Source organism: Doryrhamphus excisus, chromosome 18 (genome assembly GCF_030265055.1).
Source record: "Doryrhamphus excisus isolate RoL2022-K1 chromosome 18, RoL_Dexc_1.0, whole genome shotgun sequence".
In the NCBI taxonomy this organism is placed as follows: Eukaryota; Metazoa; Chordata; class Actinopteri; order Syngnathiformes; family Syngnathidae; genus Doryrhamphus; species Doryrhamphus excisus.
This window is the reverse complement of record NC_080483.1, coordinates 3,887,182-3,895,333: the sequence shown is the minus strand read 5'-3', so window position 1 is coordinate 3,895,333 and position 8,152 is coordinate 3,887,182.

Sequence of the window (8,152 nt, the reverse complement as noted above, 5' to 3'; positions counted from 1 at the left end):
TTGCCTCTGTTGGTCGGTCGTGCGGGGTGGGCGTGTGTGGGGCTCCGGTCCTCCCTGCTGCACTGCACCACCTCACATACATGTAGGACTTTGGGGGGTGTCCTGCAACTGGTTATGCCGAGGGCGAGGGGTTTCCTTGCGGATGCCCTTTTGTCCTCGGCATTCCTCTGGCTTGGTCACCCTTCAATTTTAACCGCACCTTAGACACTCAGTTCTGGGCGGGATCTGGGCAGGCATGGGACCCACCATTGCTCAGCTTCCCTCCACACACACACAGACACATACACCACACACATAGGTCAGCCCTTTGGGGCAGGCCTATTTTTAATTGCACAATCGACACAATACCATCATCACACACACAGGTGTAGCGGGCTGGACCGGAGAGCCTTCTGCCTACCCCCGTGATTGGCCCGCTGGCTGCTGGGGCTTGGCGGCTCTCTCGGGGTGCCCTGGGCTGCAGGATATTTTGGTCTGGTCTGCCGGGCCTTCCTGGGGGTCCCGCTGGAACCAGCTGACGCCGGGGCTTGCCCTAGGGTCATGGTTGGCGCTTCCTCCCTGGGTCTGTCCTGGGTCGCGGGCACCAACGTGCCCTTGGGGGGGCGTTCACCGGCCTCCAGGCGATGGGGTCCGCGCTGGTGGCTTGGGGTTGCTGCGCTGCGGTGGCTGCTGTGGGGACCGGGCTGTGTGTTGGGAGGGGGCCTGATCCTGCTCATGGGGACGGGGGCCTGGGTGGCGTGTGGTGATGGGGGGCATGCTCCTCGGAGTGGGGCCTGCTGGGGGGACAGTGCTCTTCCGGGCGTTTGGGTGTCTGCTGCCACTGGTCCTATGCTCTGCTGCATCGCTGTCCCTGTCTTTGCCCATCCCCAGTCTTGCCTTAGGGCTTGTGGGGGATGGTTCTCCGGTACGTGGGTGGAGCGCTGCTGGTTCTGGGGCCGGGGGGGAGGTCGGCCCTCCCGGTGGATGGTGGTGTCCGTCGGTGGCCTTGCGCTGGTCTTAACTCCTCGGCTCTGGTGCTTGGCCTCCCCATGACTTGGAGCTATGGCTCTCCCTCACGGGGGTGAGCTGCCCAGCGGGTGTCGGCCGGCGCGGTGGAGTGCCTTACCACTCGCCTGCTCGCCCTCTCTGCTTGCTCATGTGCGGGCCTCCTCCCCTCGCCCGCTCCTTTGTCTGCCACACTGCCGTAGCATTTTATGTATTTATTGTTTTAAATACTAAGATAAATAATGATTAGTTTTACTATAATTATATATATATATATATATATATATATATATATATATATGTGGGTGTGCGTGTGTGTATGTGGCTATATAGATTGGGGGGGGGGGGCTCTACGGGGGTCTGGCGCAGGGCGTTCCATCTCTAGGCTCTGCTGCCTGGTGTGTGTGTCTCACTCACTCTTGGCTCACGTGCCCTGGGGGCGTGGTTGGGCTCTTCCCCATGTGGGTCCCGGTTCTCCTGCGGTCTCTGTGGTGTCACTCCCAGGGCTGCCATGGTGACGGATGTGTTGCCGGGGCGCGGTCCCAGCTGTTCTGGTGGTTGTAGGAGCTGCCTCGGGGCGTGTGGTTTGTCCGCGGCTCCTGGTGGTCCGGGGATGGCGTAGCTGGCACAATCCCTGGTGGGGCCCTCCGGGGGGGGAGTTGGCAGGCCGGACTGGCTGCCACGATGGGCTGGGTGGGGCTCGTGGTTGGTCCTGTGGCCCACGGCTTGCTCCGGGCGGCTGGCTTGCCTCTGTTGGTCGGTCGTGCGGGGTGGGCGTGTGTGGGGCTCCGGTCCTCCCTGCTGCACTGCACCACCTCACATACATGTAGGACTTTGGGGGGTGTCCTGCAACTGGTTATGCCGAGGGCGAGGGGTTTCCTTGCGGATGCCCTTTTGTCCTCGGCATTCCTCTGGCTTGGTCACCCTTCAATTTTAACCGCACCTTAGACACTCAGTTCTGGGCGGGATCTGGGCAGGCATGGGACCCACCATTGCTCAGCTTCCCTCCACACACACACAGACACATACACCACACACATAGGTCAGCCCTTTGGGGCAGGCCTATTTTTAATTGCACAATCGACACAATACCATCATCACACACACAGGTGTAGCGGGCTGGACCGGAGAGCCTTCTGCCTACCCCCGTGATTGGCCCGCTGGCTGCTGGGGCTTGGCGGCTCTCTCGGGGTGCCCTGGGCTGCAGGATATTTTGGTCTGGTCTGCCGGGCCTTCCTGGGGGTCCCGCTGGAACCAGCTGACGCCGGGGCTTGCCCTAGGGTCATGGTTGGCGCTTCCTCCCTGGGTCTGTCCTGGGTCGCGGGCACCAACGTGCCCTTGGGGGGGCGTTCACCGGCCTCCAGGCGATGGGGTCCGCGCTGGTGGCTTGGGGTTGCTGCGCTGCGGTGGCTGCTGTGGGGACCGGGCTGTGTGTTGGGAGGGGGCCTGATCCTGCTCATGGGGACGGGGGCCTGGGTGGCGTGTGGTGATGGGGGGCATGCTCCTCGGAGTGGGGCCTGCTGGGGGGACAGTGCTCTTCCGGGCGTTTGGGTGTCTGCTGCCACTGGTCCTATGCTCTGCTGCATCGCTGTCCCTGTCTTTGCCCATCCCCAGTCTTGCCTTAGGGCTTGTGGGGGATGGTTCTCCGGTACGTGGGTGGAGCGCTGCTGGTTCTGGGGCCGGGGGGGAGGTCGGCCCTCCCGGTGGATGGTGGTGTCCGTCGGTGGCCTTGCGCTGGTCTTAACTCCTCGGCTCTGGTGCTTGGCCTCCCCATGACTTGGAGCTATGGCTCTCCCTCACGGGGGTGAGCTGCCCAGCGGGTGTCGGCCGGCGCGGTGGAGTGCCTTACCACTCGCCTGCTCGCCCTCTCCGCTTGCTCATGTGCGGGCCTCCTCCCCTCGCCCGCTCCTTTGTCTGCCACACTGCCGTAGCATTTTATGTATTTATTGTTTTAAATACTAAGATAAATAATGATTAGTTTTATTATAATTATATATATATATATATATATATATATATATATATGTGGGTGTGCGTGTGTGTATGTGGCTATATAGATTGGGGGGGGGGGGGCTCTACGGGGGTCTGGCGCAGGGCGTTCCATCTCTACCGCCCGGTCCTCCATGGGGCAGTGTGCCTGGGCCTCTTCTGTCCTGGCCGGGGCGGTCCTATGTCGGTGGTCAGGCCTCGGGTTACCTGGGGCGGGCCGGGTTCTGCTTCCTGGGGGTGTGTGGGGGGCGTGGATGGGCTCCCTTCTGGTTGGCGGGGGCGCCCCTGTGCCCACAGGTGTGTGGCCCTCGATGCCCTTCTGCCCTAGTGGGGTATGGTCTCCCGCTGATCTCGGGGTTGCGGCTCTCCTCCGGCCTGCTGGCGCCCTTTTGCCGGTTGGGATTGCTCCTCCATGGCCTCTTGCTGGTCTCTTCGGGGAGTTGCTTCGGGGAGTTGTCTTGGGGAGTCGGCCCTGGCTTTGCCCACACCCACGGGGCCGGAGGATCTCTGGCGGTTGGAGCTTGACCTGGCTGCGCGGGGCGGGGTTTGCTGGGTGGTAGAAGGCAGTCTCTCTCCTTTTGTCATTCTCAGTGACAATTACACACTCACATTCACATACACAAGCACGCTTACGCACACATAATGACTATATACACAGAAGTACACACCTCCATATGGACACTCACAGCACATGGGTGCTTCTCTACACAATCTACAATCCTATCCTTGATGTCTATATGCTATTGGTATGCTATTATTACAGTAATAATGATGTCAAGCAGTGAGATTCTAATTACTGTAACTGTATGGCTGTAATTGTGTTTACTATCACGGTTCATGTCTTCATTGTTACTATTGCTACTGGTAAGTTGGACTGTTTCATTTCACTGATATCATCTCCATTGTGACCCTTAGCCATCATTGACATTTAACTGTTCTGTTAGTCACTGTTGTTGTTATGGGAATTCTTGTTGCTGTTGTTTTTTTCTCTCTCTCTACTGCCCCCCCCCCCCACACCTTTCTCTTCTTATTGTCTGTTTTTCTTCTTGCTCCGGTCCGTTCGCTCCAAATGCGCATAACAAAAACATCAAATAACGGCAAATAAAATTTAATGGTACAGGGAAGTTGTAGCCAACACCTTTCCTGACACAGAGCAAATCTGTTTAGCATGTAAGGGCATTTAGATCAACAATACTATCTGCCCCAATGGCTGGACAGGACAAAAAAAAGAAGGAGAGACTTCCAAGGTCAGGTTGTGGCACAAGGGACACAGAATAGGCCTGAACAGGCAATGGCTGACCAACCTCAAGGATCTAGTTATGACTGTGACAACAGGAGCAGAAACTCTGTCGAGGGACAAGGAGGGTTTAATGCGACTGTACCTGGGCAAGAACCAGAAGCTGAGCAAGTCAATGTTCAAGATGGTCACCAGGGCCGGGAAGGGGACACATTAAGGGACAGCCGTAGACCGCTGAGACAGTCTACTCGAGAACGTAGACCAGGCTATGTGTTCACATACCCATCTCTTGGACAACCAGCTTATGAGTTGCGTCCCGCCGTCAGCGCAGTTGAGATCCACCCCCTGCAGTACACGCATATGCATTCCATTCCAACTTATCCCTATACATTCCAACATCCAGTCACAATTCCATGTTTACACGTCCCTGCCACACAGCCTGTTAGCTATTATTGACATGTAAAATACTTACCGTAGCATGTAACCTTTGAAGACAATTACATGTACATATTTTGAGATGTTTGACCTTATTGAAATGTTCCAATTGTAGGTAAAATTTGTGTGGGCAAAATGGGTATAGTATTGTCGAGTGTCAGGAGCCACTTTTGTTTGTGGGGGAGTGTGTCATACACCAAAAAAAAAGCAAATATACACATCTGTTTTTTTATGACTTTATACGGTGAAAAAATGTAAAACTAATAATAATACACAGTAGGGGCAGTACTCAGGTGGAACCTTTGTCTCGGGAGCTGTTGTGCCAAGATTGCATTGAGGCGTGGACTTGCGGCAACGCTCAGACGCAATCTGGACGAAGATGTTGCTGCTCCGTGTCCTCACTGCTGTCCATCCATATCTGTCCTTACAGGTCAGTTGTTGTTAAGAGGAACAAATTCAATCTCTGTAAATTCATAATTCGTTGAAGGGAAGTAATCCAAGCATATCTTATAGCTCATGATATTGTTAAGCCTTTTTTAAATAGAGCAAGCTTATTTGTAGCGTCCGACCAGACGCAGTTTAGACGACATTACCGTGTGGTGGCCATTTTGGGTTTAGATGGCCCTCAGTCTTGTCTCACAGGCAGGTTCATTGAAGATAGTTATTGAGCTCCTGCACACACTCGTGACCAATTATTGTATATTGTATACATATTGTATATTGTAATTCTTGAAATGAATCAAGTTTTAATAAAAGACACAATCTGGATGAAGATGTTGCTGCTCTGTGTCCTCACTGCTGTCCATCCATATCTGTCCTTACAGATTACTGTATTTTGTTACTGTGGTGCCATATCCTGGGACCCGTAACACGTCCATGCTGGAGGAAGTGGTCCTCCATGTGGTTGTTGCTGCGCCTTTCGATCCCAAAGGCCAAGGCGATGAGATCGTTGAGGTGGGCTGGAATCTGCAGGTGAATCATCTGTTCCCAGATGTTGTCTTACAGGCCCAGGAAGAAAGTGTTTGAAAGGGATGACGAGTTCCAGTTGCTCTCGGCCGCCATTTCCCGGAACTCGATGGCGTAGTCGGCCGTACTGCGGCGTCTTTGGTCTAGCTGGAGAAACGCACGGGAAGCTCGGCGCAACCAGGAGGCAGCAGCAGAACTGTGACATCTTGTCTTGTAATCTGTGTAGGGGCACATAATTTGGCCATATTTTGACTGGAACATATTTGTTGTACTTCCATCAGGTATGCTATTTTTGTCTCACTTTGTATAGCCCTTTTGTTTGCGATCTCAATGTGAGAGGGGCACGTAATTCGGCCACATTTTGACTGGAACATATTTGTTGTACTTTGATGTGAGTAAAGTGCAGCAACTTGCACTCTTCAGTCACAACGCAGAGAGCCAAACACCACTGGTTACATACATATTACATATTACCGTGACCCCTATATTGAATGGTTCATACAAATACATCTATAGTTGCACTCCTACTATACTGTAGGAATAGTATATATTCTATTCCTACCTGGCCGCCGTGGTGGTTAGCATTCTGGACTTCGGATCTAACGCCCTGGGTTAGAATCTCCACTTGTAAGCGTCATTGGTATTCAGGAAGGGCATCCGGAACATAAAGTGTTCAAGCCAAAATCAGTATGCAGATGAAAAGATCAGCTGTGGCGACTCCATGATCAGGAAAATGCCAAAAGAAACAAACATACTATTTCTACTGTGAGTAAGAATATTATGTGGAATATTCACCTGCAAGAGATTTCTGTAGTGCTGCAATGTTCAATCTGATCTCTGTTGTTGTTAAAGACTTACCATCAGATTTACTATCTCACAGAACTTGTGAGAGGCACAGTATTAACTGCATTATGATGCAATTTCAGCAAAATTGCAAAATGCAAAATGGCAACATTTGTGCTACGTGCTTGAAATCGACTTTCATTAAAAGGAAGAGGCGGATATTATCCATTATCACATTTGTATGCTGATTTCGGGTTGATAATTATCAGACATCCCTAATATGTATATGTATAATTAATTTATTACGTGGACCAACATTTACTGAAAACAATATAAAAAATACAAATAGTAACAGATAATGAAATTATCTAAATTACGAAAATATACGATATACTACATAATACGAATAAATAAAAAAGGTGCCAAAGTGTGAAAAAGGGTGTGCCAAAGAAAGTGTGTAAATTGCTTGGTCCGGCTTCATTCATTCCCAGCAAACAAACAAACAAAAATGAAACAAGTGCAGCTGAAGTTCACAAAAGATGACAAATTGGCCTAATGCTGACCATGAATTTTCTGATCATCACAAGTGAAAAATTTATTAAATGAGTTTAATCGACCCAAATAGAAGATTTATAATAATGTACTATCTATGTGGGACTCAAGCCTGATCTGACTCCAACTGGGCTTCAGTTTGGTCCACATATTTTGTGACAACGGCCAGTGGAGGTGCGAATGCTCGCCAACTCCGACCTGGTCTATTTAGGGCGCAGGCGAAGCACAGCCTGTGTAATGGTAAATTGCCTGACAGGCGCACAGTGCAGACATGTCACCAAAACCTCACAGGCAGATTTTTCAGAGTGTCGCACACATTTCAGTGGGAAAAACAATGACAGCAATCACTATTTCATGTAAGCGTGTGAACCAGCATGTACATTTTTGTATTAATTGTCCCATCACATTGAGACATCGCGCATAATGGGAACTCAAACTGACGGCAGCTGAAAGTATGATGCCAACTGGGCCGACTGTACACGGGGGCTGGGGCGGGGGTGGAGGGGGACAACGGCCACCTAAATAAATGGCTTGTCCCCCGAAATCAACATTTTAGAAGTCAAAACTCTCCCCTTAGTAATCCAATCACAAATGAGCCAACACGCAGCACGGACTTTGTGCAAACAGAGAAAGTGACACATTAGACAACTAATAATTAACAACTAAAAACGATTAATGTAAAGTTTCAAATCTGGCTGTCGGATATATTTTTTTACCGTTCATTTTTTCTCAAGGAGGATGAGGACATACCACGAGTATACCATCAAAGGTTCTCCTAATTGTAGAGGTAGAGCAGGAATGCTGGTGGAAAACGAGTAAGATGCTTGGATTAGCGTGATGCTGTGTTTAATGTAACTGAACAGATGACGTGTCCCACAAGGTGGCATATGTGGTGAATGACGCGTATGGTGGCCTATGATGCGCAGTCCAGTCTCGCGCATTTAAAGACAATGAGAGAATAATAATAAATGTTCATTTGATTGGTACTGATTACACTCTGCTGTGTTAAACCCTCTCACACCTTCTCTCCTCTGTCACTTGCAGCAGTGGGAGGGATGGAGGCGTGGGTGCGTGGAGCTGCGCCAGACTATGCTGCTCACCCTGTTGGGGTGCAAATCTACAAAATAAATACAAAATAGTCTTGTTCCACTCATGCATTTGTATACATCGTGAATCTGCTCGTAATTCCCGTGTGGCAAGCTGAAA